This window comes from Mustelus asterias, chromosome 20 (genome assembly GCF_964213995.1).
Source record: "Mustelus asterias chromosome 20, sMusAst1.hap1.1, whole genome shotgun sequence".
NCBI lineage: Eukaryota > Metazoa > Chordata > Chondrichthyes > Carcharhiniformes > Triakidae > Mustelus > Mustelus asterias.
The window spans coordinates 13,584,803-13,599,308 of record NC_135820.1 but is presented as its reverse complement, the minus strand read 5'-3'; positions in this window follow the sequence as shown (position 1 = coordinate 13,599,308).

Here is a 14,506-nt window from a genome sequence, read left to right as displayed (position 1 = left end):
CACAACATTGACTATTAGCTTATTCTGCAGCCTCGTGTAAGGCATCAAATAAATCACGTCCACTGGCTCGCCTTTGTCTACAATCTTCGTTACCTGCTCACATAATTACAGCAGATTTGTCAGACTTGATCCCCCTTAACGAGGCCGTGCTGCCTCAGCCCTATTTTGCTATGCAGTTGTGAATAGTCGACAACTTCATCCTTAAGAATGCACTTCGAGATCTTACCCACGGCGGAGATCAGTCTAACTGTCCTATAATTTGCAATTTTCTGCCTTCCCCACTTATTAAACAGGGGTGTTACATTGGCCTTTTCCCGGTGCTTTAGGCCTTTCCTGACTCTAGTGATCCTCAAAAGACCACCACCAATATCTCCACAATATTCTCAGCTATCTGCTTCAGAATCCTGCGGTCTAGTCCATCCGGTTCCGTTGATTTATCCACCTTCAGACATTTCAGCTTCCCAAGCAGCTTCTCCTTAGTATGGACCATTACATTTACCTCAACCCCCAATTATCTTGAAGTTCTGGCATGTTACTGGCGTCTTCCACCGTGAAGACCGATACAAATCGGGTGATTTATCCACCTTCAGACCGTTCAGCTTCCCATGCAGCTTCTCCGTACTGAGGACCATTACATTTACCCCCTCATTCTCTTGAAGTTCTGGCATGTTACTGGCGTCTTCCTCCATGAAGATTGATGAAAATTACCCATTCAGTTCCGCCAACATTTTTTTGCCCCATTCCTACTTCTCTGGCCCAATGTCCATTGTTCCTTCCCTCTTACCTTTTATACTTCTAAAATAAACTATTGAAATATTTTATATTATAGCTACGTTAACCTCATATTTCGTCTTCTCCACCGCTATTGTTTTTGTAATTGGCCTTTTCTTGCTTTTAAAGGCTTCCCAATCTTTTGGCTTGCCAGTATTCCTAACCTCACGGTGTGCTCTTTCCTTTTCTTTTCGGCTATTCCTGACTTTTCGAGTCAGCCGTGGTTGCCTCGTTCTGCCCTGAACATGCATCCCCTTCCTTTGGAATAAATTAATCACGAGCCTTCTAAATTATTCTCAACAAGCTTCTGCCACATTTGTTCCTCAGTTATTCCTACTAGGCTCCTTTTTCAACCAAATATGTCCAACTTATCCCTCAATCCTTGTGCTTTCCATAACTTGAATGTCGCACCGTTATATCTGATTCCAGCTTCTCTCTCTCAAACTACAAAGTTAATCCTATCATATTGCGTTCACTGCCCCCTAGATGTTTCTTCACCTTAAGTTCCCTGATCAAATCTGCCTCATGACCCATCACCAGATCCAGTCGTTCGTGTTCCCTCGTGTGCTCTAGGACAAGCTGTTCCAAAAACTCCATCCACTCGGCATTACAGAAATTCTTTATCTTGAGTTCTGCTGCCGACTTGATTTTCGCAGTCCACCTGCATATCGGGAACTCCATGATTACTGTAATTTTGCCTTTCCTACATACCTTTTCTATGTCCTGATTTATTTGCCATCTGACATTCTGACTACTGCTAGGGACCTGCATAACTCCCATCAGGTTATTTTTCCCTTTGTGATTGCTCACCTCCATCCACACAGATTATATGCCTGCCCACCCTGTATCACTTGGTGCAAATGATTGAATTTCGTTTCGTGTCAACACGGAAACCTGCCTCCAACCCATCTGCCTGTCCTATCGATAGGGCACAGATCATTGGATATTCAGATCCCACCTCTGATCCCCTTGTAGTCACGTCTCTGTGAAACACATATCATCGTACCTTCCAATTGCAATGTGCTTTTTCACCTCATTTGTACACTCTTCAGCGTACATTTATGCACAGCACCCACCAGTGCTCTGTTGGCTGCCGCCCTTCCCGTAGTTATCCTTTTATCTTACGTGTCTGAAAATTTATTCCGCCAATTTCCATCATCTCTACTCTGTGCTTATTTATGGAAACCTGACTAACCCTATTGGGCCCCGTCCCGCATTCACTCGTTTACAATCTTTGTGACTTGCCTATTTAGCCTTTCCGCTAGGGTCAGTGTTTCAAATCGGTTCAGGAGGAGCACATCCCACTGATGTCATCGTCCACGAAATGGGACGTGTCGTTCCCGCACCACTACTTTAGCCTCGTGTTTCCCTCCCTAATATGTCTCTTTGGGAGTGGGAAGAAAATACTTCACGATGTCAGCATTGCAATATGTGAACCCTGTACAACCCTGGAAAAGCAACAAAAATAAAACGATCACCAGATTCCTGTTCAAGGACCTTTGGAACTGATGCAGATTGATGCTATTGTTTCGTTAGCCCAATGAAAAGGGAAAGAAACATTGTTGAGTAATGTTGGATCATTTTATCAGTTGGATGAAAGTATTCTATACCAGAGATCACGCTGCTTGAAGAAATCACAGGGAAGCGAAAAGCATGGCAATGAAACTTGAGTGAGCAATTTGAATAAGAAAGCAGTTAGAGTCTAATGGTTAGTGCAGGGTCTGTACAGGGGTCAGCAAGTTGAAAAAAAGAGGAGCGCATGTGGGAGATGAGCTGATGGTAAAGGTGGGACCGGATTACCGTGTTCTCCAACAGTGATGTCATTGAACATTCGAGGTAAGTACGACAGGTGATATAATCGTGCTTGTAATTACAAGAACATGAAGTGGGTCGAAGCATTATACTCCGTTAAAATGTATGAGGACATTAACAAACCTGGCGACCACCGACTTGTGCGGATCAACATTAATGTTTTCACAGTTTTCTTTTTAATCTGATGATTGTCCAGGAACCGTGTAAGCCAGCTTCCTCCTACCAGGGAGGAACAGAGAAGTAGATAAGTAAGCCCAACATCTGCCCCGAGAAAGGCCAAGCATGCCAAACTGAATATTTGATCCAGATTGTGGATAGTCAGAACTGGGACTCTGAGATGAAAAACATTCACAGACGGCAATTTGGGTATTTAACGGAAATATGATTCAATTAATCGGTTTGTCTTAATATGTATTCATTCTCACGTATCCTTGATTTTGAGGACCTCTACTGTCAAGAACTAATTGAGCATGTACCACACGAGACTTGATTGTAGAGATATTAAATGTTACCAAGTGAACACCTGTGTATGTCAAAAATAAACTACCCCATGCACGACCGTGATAGAGTCCCCTAGAACGGTTAGTTAGGATTGGGAAAGCTAAATTCCACTACATGATCTGACAACCGTATCTCTGGGCGTAAGCTACAATGTTTTGGGCTATCGGCAATATTATATTTCAACATGCCCCGAACTCATAGCCATTTATTGGGCCAAAGTGCAGCTGGAGGAAATCATTGATGATAACACTTACAGAATTGCCCTGAACAGTGAACACGGGATAAAGGGGCATACTTGGTAGTCATCAGCGAATTGCGTGGAGTACAAACTCGGTATTTAATTCAGTACAATTATCTCAACGGAGGAGCTATTCATCCTGGGTTGCCACAGATGTTTAAAAGGCATTACAGTATGGTGCCTAAGTAACAGAGTATGCGCTCACCTTAATAGACCTGCAGGGACTCCCAGAAACATTGAATTACATAATTGATGAAGTAATTAGGACACAGAGCGTATAATAATTTTGCCAGAGATATGACAGGTGAAGTTAAGTCTAATATTGATGATTTGAGATTCGGAAAAAGTCTCTCGAAATTTATTTATCTGCCGATAAAAAAGTATTTCTCAACTTTCGCGGCAGAGACTTGAATTGCTAGTCACTCACACAAAAACAGCATCAGTCAACGGGCTACACTGTTTCTTATGGTGGTAGCACAGGAAAGTACGTCCAATGAGATTGCGGAAATAGAAATGCTCAGATTACAAATTCCATGCCTTCTCTGCAACAGCCTTGTGAAAGCCAATGAGAATGTTATCAGTCGTGGAGCTTCAAGGGAATCTGTCTGCTTTCAGGCTAATCTTCAATTGCATAGGCTCCATAATATTCTGTTTTTTTACCTGCACCTGAGGATGAGCAAGATCAGACTTTTCCACAACAAATGCAAGGCGAGATATGGGGATGTGCTAAACAATTGACGAATAGCAGCAGTCTATTTTTCATCGAATGAAAAAGGTGAAAGGCCAGGATTTAATTGGCAAATACGTATGTCAATGAATGAGGTGAAAAATCGTTTATTCCTGATTTGTTGTAATTGACTATGAATGTTTTGTTCTGTAATGTCAGAATCGCTCCAGTCATTTTTATGCCTTGGAGGGGAGTTCTCCTTGCGCAGAAGTAATTACCGTCTTTTCAATGGATGCACGACGTCCAGCGCTGTTTGTATTAAGAGTCAAATGAGTGCCGAAGGTTTGTGGTACCCAAGGTCCTTGACAGTTTTTGGAGGTTCCGCCGAGATTGCAAACCCCCGGAGTATGCACACGGGAAGGAAGCCTGGTTTCTCGCTGGCAAATGGCTCAGGGACCGCGGCTGCCTGTTTTTGGGCATTGGGCTATCTTGAGCGGGGTAACGCACATGCTGACCTGGGTAAACATTTCCAAGATACGCAACGGGGGTTCAAGTAGCCTGGGTGAGGCATATGAGTTGGGGGTTGAACCCCCTGTGGCGGCAGTGTTTTCCCGGGGTTCGAGTCCCCGTGAGTGATTATCTTGATTACTGCAGTCCCGATTTGATTAATTATCTCATGCCAACATCATTCATGTTTCTTTGTTCCTGCGATACCATTTTCTGCCACATCACTGCGCTCTGCACCAGCTGATTTCACTCCAATAGAATCGTGTCTTAACCATTCATTAGCCATTCTTTTATTAGTCCAAACTATTTCATTGTTTATCGGGTTATTCTCTGTATGTGTCTAACCGTAATCCACGCCAGCTGGCAGGATAGAACACATCCCCTCTGTGATCATGGGAAATTCATTTAGGCCTCCTCTCAAGGGAAAACCCTTGTATCCCTTCGTTCTAATTTCGGCAATTTTCATTGTCTGAACTCCAAATGTACATTTGCATATGATACATAGCAGGTTGCAGGAACCAGATAAGGATGTATGATGTAGTGAAGCATCTCTCGGTGTGCCTGAATTGTTTGGGTGTCTCTCAAAACGCTGGAATGTCAGCGCTTTTCTGAACCCTTGCACAGAGTTTGCATCCTGATCTGAAGAAAATGTTTTGAATGACTTGGGTTGTGTGGGAGGGAAGACAATACCAGAAGCCAAACTCGAGAAGTAAAGTTACAGATAATGTATGTAATGCTGGCCAGCTGGGGCAGAGATGGAGGACGCGGGCTGGGGATTAGGCAATCAGGTGGCCAATCCAATTACCCAAGTGCCTGTTTCCTCTGCGGTCTCCAGGGACACTGGTCCCGAGACTGTATCCAGAGACGTTCAGCCTAGTCACCCCACCCTCTGCCACCACCTGCATCCCCAACAACTCCCTATATCGTTCATTTAGCCATAAATGTCAATACATGTGACTGCTGCTTAAAATAAAATTTACTTACATAATTATCCTATGCAATATTATTCATAGAATCCCTATAAGGCTCTAACGAGGACAGTCAACTCATGTGCCCTGCACGGACTACATTCCCATTCATGCTCTGTCCCCCCCACATATTTACCCTGCTGGCCCCCATGTCATTAAATGGACAATTCGGCATCGCCAACCCACCAAACACGCACATCTTTGGACTGTGAGATGGAACTACAGCACCCGGAGGAGACTCGGGCAGACACACGGAGAGAACTTGTAAACTCCACGCAGACAGTGACCCGAGGCCGGAATTGAACCCAGGACCCTTGCACTGTGAGGCAGCAGTGCTAACCACTGAGCCACCTTGGCGGCCCTGCTCCTATCCCCGTCATAGGATTTTTTTTGTTTGTTTTGATTTTCTTGACCTTGTGAAGCTTCAGTTTTGCTGTGTCATTTCAATTGATCTCTTAGTCCTTAGTTTTGCTTGCACCCGAGTCAATGACAGTTTATCGGAGCTCAATTAGTGCACGTGTATTTATTGAACACCTCACAAATCTTTGAATGATATAGTGCATCTGCAGTTTTTCACTGTCGAGCTAACACAAGTGATTTATTTTTGTCAATCTGTATCGAAGTTGGCGCTGTCGATACCAATGTTGTTTTGGATGTTAAGTTCTATTTGCCAGCGTCCCTACCAGTGACGTCTGTCTTCCTTTTCGCAACAATATCTTTGTCGGGTTAACGAAATTGCAAATTAATACAGCTGGTGATTTAATTTGCTGATTACTTTTATTCTTGCATTTGACGCATGCAACTTTATCTTTCTTATGCGTTTCATGTGTGAACAACTCATGTATGAATAGATGTTTATAAGTGTTGTTACACAAACGACCATGCTTTAACGATTTCAGTAAAAACAAATCTGCAGCCGATTAGAGGAGGGCGTTAGTAATACGTTTCATCGATTGCTATTTTCACTTGCATAACGTTTTGAGAGTTGTATTTAAAATCTGATCAGCTGCCTTTTATGCAACCCTTAACATTGGTTCAAACCTTGCTGGGACCCCTCAAAGCTCATTGCTGTCTTACCATGTAATTTAATATCTGTGAAGATATACATATTCTGCAATGGAAATGGTGATAGGAAGGTTTAAATTCAACCCCGCCATTATTGTAAATATTTCGAAGGAGAAAACCTTCCCCTGTGATAATCGTAAACTATTGCTTCTGAACACTGATTGATGTGGAAGTTAAACGCTTTCAGTACTACAGTTTGACATCGCTATGATCCAATTAGGTGACCATGTAAGGCATGAACCTTTCAAGAGAAATCTTAAATTTATACTTTTACGTATATCAAATGTAAAAAAAAAGTTCCTACATCATGAACGAAAAAGCACTTCATTGGATATAAAGTAGCTGGAGTTATCCGGTAGGCATAAAATGTACAATATTGAAAGATTGCGAGCAATTTGTCTCTTGTCATTTGCTTCCAATGAGCGATTTTGGATTTGCTGCTCATTTTTCATCCCTCTCAGAAAGTCAGCAGAGAGGTGTAACAGTGAATTTTACAATATCGCAATCAATTAATTTAATTAAATTTGGGGTTTAATTCAGGAACTTTCCCGCAGTCGTGTTGCTATTTAAAATATAGATAATGAGAAATTGTGTCACATAGCAAGTAGATTGAGTTATATCTTTTTTAAGAGTTAAAAAAGCTACTGCCATTAGCATACTCAGGGTTAACCCTAATTGCCAGCCCTCTTGAGATCATCCACGATCCACAACAAAAGCTATATGGTGTTACTTCGAACCAACCACAGCAGCCATAATGTTCATTAGGCTGCGTCAGAAGTTCAGAGTGGCTTCCTATTGCTGGACAGATACGATCAAATGCAGGCATATGTATAGGCGTGGATTCCCAACTATGCAGGAATCAGCCGTCCCATCCATGGTCTAGCCTTCCACTCAGCCCCTGGCAATGTCCTCTGGGAATCTGATTCAGAGGCCTCTGCACCTGCATCAGTGCTACTAGACTACGATATTAACCTTTTATGTGCACGAGTGAAATAGGTTCTCCCAGGCCGTACCCGCCCAAACTCACGGGATGGGTTCCTACTATAGCACTTCTGCCTTGGCTTCCCCGCATGTTACATGAGTTTGCCCATGTGGGCAATAAAGAACAAAAATTGAAGAAAATTACAGCACAGGAACAGGCACTTCAGCCCTCCAAACCTGCACCGACCATACTGCCCGAAATGTGAGAGGGATCAGGATAAGGAAGCAGCCGTGGTTCGCACTAGGATTTTCCAACTTGGCATGAAATGTTGCTGCTCAATGCCTACTCTGCCAAAGCCATAACACAGGAAGGGCAAAGTCAGTGACTGTAGCAACAGGCCCACAACCGTGGGGCCTCTTGTGCAGCTACAAATTGACTTTATACAAATGCCCAAATGCATAGGGCAAAGGAATGTGCTTGTGATTATATTTACATTCAGAATTGGTTGAAGGATACCCAACCACAAGGAATGATGCTGTTACTCGAGCTAAGTTACTGTTGTATGAATATATTCTTGCATTCGGGACTCCCAAAACACAATCTATTGACAATGCCCCCCTCCCACGCCACCCCCCCCCCCCCCCCACCGACCTCCTTTACGGGAAAAGTGATGCAGAAATTATTGAAAACATTACAATGCACACACCGCCTTTCCTGCCCTACCATCCCCAGTCGACGCTTGCAGCTGAGAGGCAGAACGGGCTCCTAAAGAATAAACTGGACAAATTGTTTGAGGAAAAACGCTTGAAATGGCCTGAAGCCCTGTTCCTGGCCTTCATGGTCACGCGCTCGCATCCCAATCGTACCACCTCTTTGACACCTTATGAGATTGTAATGGGGCGTCTAATGCTCCTGTCTCCCCACCCCTCACTATTGCATAGATGCTTTCTACTGCCCGGACGACACAGTAATGATTTATTGCATAGCTCTAACCACCACTCTTAAACGTTTGCATTGCCAGGTTGTCGCAGCTCAGAAACAAGTCACCAGTAAGAGCTCACATACCTACCAACCAGGAAATCTAGTCTTAGTAAAGACCTTCTGAAGAAAGCATTGCCTGGAAGTTCGGTGGGAGGGGCTTACCGCTCCCTGCTGCCAACTCACACAGCCGTGATTTTGGAAAGGAAATCTTTGTGGATGCATGCAGTCCACGGGCACCCCCGAGAAAACAAACTTAAAACAGGACTTGGTACTGTTTGAAATGTAGATTTATTTTATTGTCATTAGTGTGCTGGCCTGAGCAGAGGCATAGATTCGTAATTCCATGATTCGAAGAATGCAGGATATCGCTTCACAGGGCAACCAGACCCAATGCTGGATGTATACCCACCTCCTTGCCACCCCTGCCTAATCAAAATGCATGTTTTGTTCTTCCTTCAAACTTTGAGTGGTCTACAGAAACTATGGTGATCCACATCCAAGGAGCACCGTTTGGAGGCAAAAACTTTGACCTGTGGCCATTAATGTACCGGCATGGTTGTGTTCGGAGGAATTATACGCTTGGGACATTTCGGTGGGCAACGTCAGAATCACTCCAGTCGTTTCGATGGCTTGGAATGGGATTCTCCTTGCGCACAAGTAATTAAAGGCCTTGCATTGGATGCATTGTGTCTAGCGCTGTTTGTATGAAGAGTCGACGAAGAGTGCCGAAGGTTGCTGGTACCCATAATCTCTGGCAAGGTCTTTGTGGAAAGCGACATAATCGAATCAAGCCATAGTGTTAGAAGAAGGGGGCTGGATTCCCCAAGCTGAATCTAAAATGACATATTAACTATTAGGAGGACCTGGCAGATGTGAGGACAACAGAATGCTGTTCACAATCAAAACATTTCGTCGTGTGTCCTTGTCGGACTTTCGAACCTCCAGGGAACATTTGCAAGTTAATCGTTGATAACTTACCATTGAAGAAGGCATATAAATCAGTGCAGGTGGGCCCCACTCAGTGATGTATGATCACCTTGGAAACAGAGATCATATCGGATTGTTGACTTTGTAAAAGTAATCACAGTTTTTTTTTCCTCTGCTGGTAATAGAGTCATTGACTGTGGGAGGTTTCCACTTACTGAGAAAATAATCGGAATATGCATTTGGTGCCTGGTGGGATGGTTCGATGCACAGTGATCAGACATTGGGGAAAATGGTCTGACAGGACATACAAGAGGTGATGGAAATTGTCCATGAATATGTTAGGCGCTTCATGGAACAGACACACAAATTAAGTAAACCGATTAACCTCGCCGCCAACAGATTGATTCGATCAGGAACACACCATTGATGGGAAGTATCTGTTCATGGAGCCGCCTAACCATGTACATTTCGGCTTATAAGAGCCTACAGAAGCAAGCAACGAAGTCATTACTGTGACGAAGCACATAGATCAGACATGTGTAACTGGAAAATGGGAGTCATCCACAGATACAGAAACGAGCTGTACTCTGAGGTTTCCACGTTGATTAGATATTATAATGAAGCAAGCCTGAAGTGATTGTGATTTGTTTACACTAATTGTCTGTAATCAGTTTTGAAACCTTTAATTGACTTTTTATCTTGGAATACATCAATCTGGCTATCTCTATGGTTGTGAACTCTAGTTTCCTAGCATACTTGCTACAACTTGTATTGCAACATCTGTTTTAGAGAACTATGTTTATTGTCTGGTTACTTGAATGGGAACGTCGTGATCAATTCAAACCCTGACATCAAAGTGCAAAACTTGCACTTGTGCAAGGTACTTTCAGTCAAGTGTCGCTAGTCCTAACATCTTTTACAATGGAATATCATGGATAGTTTTTTTTAAAATTCGGAACGGAACCAATACTTTTTGGTCAAATGTTAAATGAAATTACTACTTTTGTCGCTCAAACGGGGGCAAGGGTGAAAGGTTCTCCTCCAAGTAGCAAGGAATTCTAATTGTGTGAATGAGTCATTTGAAAGTGTGAAGATGAGCACTTCTCCATTCCGAGTAATAACTATTAAACACGCAGATGAGATCCGTATTTTGTGCCACGCAAATATTAGAAAATTAAGAAGACTGTTGAGAGAAATATCGATTGTGTAAAATTTCAGAAAAAAGTTCAAAGATCGAATAACCTACTCCAACTTCGAGATTTTTAAAAATCAGTATGTGTTCAGACAATCATGCATTCCTTTGCTTCTTAGTTATGGATTGCGCCTCATGATATCACTTTAAAGCGATTTTTTTTTCAATGTACTGAATCGGAAAATAAGGAAGTGATATAATATACCTCCATGAGTGCTGACTGCAATGTTCCTTATATTTGTATCATCAACAAATATGAATAAGCATGTTAATACGTTTTTCTTTAATTCGATCATGTGTGTCCTGATTGAATATCAGGAATATTTCAAACCGCAGCATTGACGCGGGAAAAACACAAATCTTTCTCCTCCCCTTTTGCCATGCGAATACTTCATTATTGGTGAAGGATTTAAATACCTTTTTCGAATTATTCACGTTTTAAAACAGGGACATTATACTTCCATTCCAGTTTTGATTTTAATACATTCCAGGAATAAAAATGCATCATATGTATAATTTTGATCATGCAGAGTTTATGAATGATCTGTAACCCATTGCACCTCCCACTCCCCCCCCCCCCACCCCCACCCCCCTCCCCCGCGCCCCGCCAAAAAACAACCCGGATGTAAACAGCTGCACATAAAATTGTTTGGAATAACGAAAACACAAACAGATCTTGCATTGGAGAATAATATGGTAATTTCTACTGGAACTGCTCCTTCCATGATTCTATGATGTGACGTTAATACATTCCACCTTCTAATACTTTGGTCATATTGTGGAGAGTTTTGATATGGTTCAGGTACTGGGGATACCTGCAGGAGCGAGATGTTTCCCACCTGTGGTGGTTTCTGGTTGCAGGTTCCGGGAAATTCCTGAATGCGAACAATTGCTTTCAGGCTTCCTGAACGTGGACAACCCACGATATATGTTTATCAGATGTGGCAACGAGTGGCCAGAGTAGGTGAGGTAGGCTTCCACGTCGGTGATCTTTCAGCTGAACTGAAAAAAAAATAAGTTCACAGAAATTCAGAGGTATAACAAACCTTGTGAAACAGGAATTGCAGAAACAACGGCGATGTCAATGATAGCTTTTGTAGGTAAAAAAAAAACCTCTGACACTATTAGTGGTTCAAAATGCAGTGTTTATTTTCACAATTGTGGTAGAAGTGAGGTTCCTAGCAGTGGACCCCCCGCCTTCTCATCGAACACAAGTATGAACAGAGTTTATATATGTCCCTGTTCCCACCCTCATTACATTGCAATTCTCTAAGATGTCTGTCATTGTTCATGGTGAGATTCCTGTTGCATCAGCAGTATCTTCCGCTGCGTAGTTTGTTCAATCTCCGAGGCCACGACTGTTCGTCATTTGTAGCCTCGAAACAACATCACAGGTTTTGCACAAACAAGTTAACTGATATATATACAGGAGACAACGGTTTTCCCTTATCTGGTCCGAATGTAAGAAACAATCAATTCTAACCAGAACAATGAATTCTACAGCACTTCTCATACAAGCTCTAAATATCACAGAGGTCACTTTGACACTTTGAGTTTTGAAGTTTATTAACCCATTCCCGACTTCACTCCCCCCTTTTGGTCGGATGCCAGGTCCAAACATGGCATCTATGACCAACACAGAACCACATGTTATCGGGGATTGGGCCTAGCTCCTTTTTCGGGAGGTCTGCCCCCTCCACCTGTACACATGCGCCAGGCATAATCCGCGCTGTTACTGTTTTGCAACAGGCGTTCAATAATGCCATTCAAACACAGCAAGTAATTACAATTACAATTAATACAATCAATCCATGCATCAGGTATGATCCCCATGACTCAAACCATTGCCCCAGCCAGCCCAGAGGGTAATAATCATGATATTGGTTCCCTTCTTCCTGTATTGCTTTTGCTACTTGTTTAATATGATCTGCTGAGCGAGTTATATTCACCGAAGCTTCGGGAATATACGTACAGTTTTGAGCCAACTATGGAACATGTTCCACCTTGGGAGGCTAGCACATAATCGAGTGCCAATCAGTTCTGTAACGCCATAGTTCGAATAGCTACGACCTCTGCTGACATTTCAGAGACGGCTGTGCTCACCTCTTCGAACCCATCCTTAGTATTATTTGCAAATTTCTCTCGGGTTGAGGCCATCTGTATAAGTTCCTGTGCTGCCTTTGCGGTCGCAAAAAATGGGTCGGCTATCATGAAGAATCGTTCTGTCTCATTAATGGCTCGCTTAGCCCTAAGCAGGTGTGTCTCGGAGTGGTCCCGTAAGTCAGTATAATGGTGAATATAAGGCACCACATATTCCAAATAACACGATCCTGTCCAATTACAGGGAAGCCACGGATAGGCATTGTTTCCACAGACAAAATAGGTACCATTATATGCAGTCATTTCGCTTACATAAGCGGAGGAGAGGCTAACCGGGACGGTGGCTATGTGGCACTGGATTGTGACGTGTATCATGGCCTCAGCGTCATCAGTGGTATCAATCTGCTGTATACAGTAGCTACGGCCAACAGGTATGGTTCCATTTCTTATCAGGCAGATAGATCCCCTCTGTTTATTTTCACAGCAAAGTAGGGTGGGGATCCTGATCTGTCGTAGGTGGGCTGGTAATTCTTCTTAAAGTTCGATAAAGTGCATCCTCCACCCCCTAGCCTTGAAACAACATCACTGTTGTTGAAACCCTGCATAGTGGTACCCGATGGGGTTTTAAATGTCAGTTTACTTGTCCCTTTCTGGGTTCCATTCTGATTTAAAAGCCATTCAATTACTTCTGGAGCTGATAAAGGGGTAGGAAATAAGGGAATTCCTCCCTTTCCTCCTTACATGGGAATGTGTGAACAGACCCAGCACTTGCTCAGATTCGATTGTGATGCATACAGATAAGACATATACACAAAGGTGTTCATACAACAGACAGAGTAATCGTTGCAGAGATGATCACAGTGCTTCAACCCCAACTCCTCATAATTCAATTTATATTCTCCCGCTATGGCTAACAGGGCCAGGGTCGTGAGTATCAGCATGAGAAGCATCTTATCACTTACTAATATCCCGCGCGACCGTTATACAATGGTCCAAAGGCTATATCGCCCATGCGCAAGACCGCGAACCCGTTCAGCTTGCTTGGAGGTCAGTTGTTGTTTGTTTATATCTGCAATTGGAGTATATCACATATTTTCCAATTAATTTCAGCATATTCAACTGAGTATATACAGGCAAAGATATCTCCACTAATTATAAATTCATACGGCTCATTTCATTTTTGTATAAGTCCTGATTTGTTAGGTAATATTTTTACTAGGACATCCCACTGTTGGGACTGTCAGGGAGCATTTCAAGCTCTCTCTGCATCTCTTATTTCGTGATTGTCTTTTACCGATTTATGCATCCCTTTTAGTTGGGTGCTTAGTTCCAAAACATATCTCCTGATTTTATCTTTTAGTGGACCTACATCGGTCCCACCTGTTATGATGCTTTTTGGTAATTGCATCGTCCGTCCTGTCATTAGGTCATAAGGGGTTAATCCGGTTGTTCGGTTTGTAGCAACCCTTAATCTTATTTAGTATGGTGGGCAATACCTTCGTCTACGTTTTTTTCCCCCGATGTCTGTACGGCTTTCGCCAGTGCAAAGTATTTTTGCCCAATGTAATTAATTGTGCTATGCTTCAAGTTAACTTAAGCTAATTTGGCCTCATCAGCTTGGAATCCTGAGTCCATCTTAGAAACTTAGCTGCATTCTCTGAAAGTACAATGGAAGGTAAACAAACTTTTTCATGGCCAAGTTGTTGATGTCGCTGGAGACTGCTTGTATGTAATAATAATATCTAATTTAATTATGCTTTAGAAACAGATGTTTTGTTTTGTTCAATCTCAGCGCTGGTTTTTGGCTGCTTTCTCTCTCCTTTCTCTAAAATAACCGTTATTTCTAAAACAATGC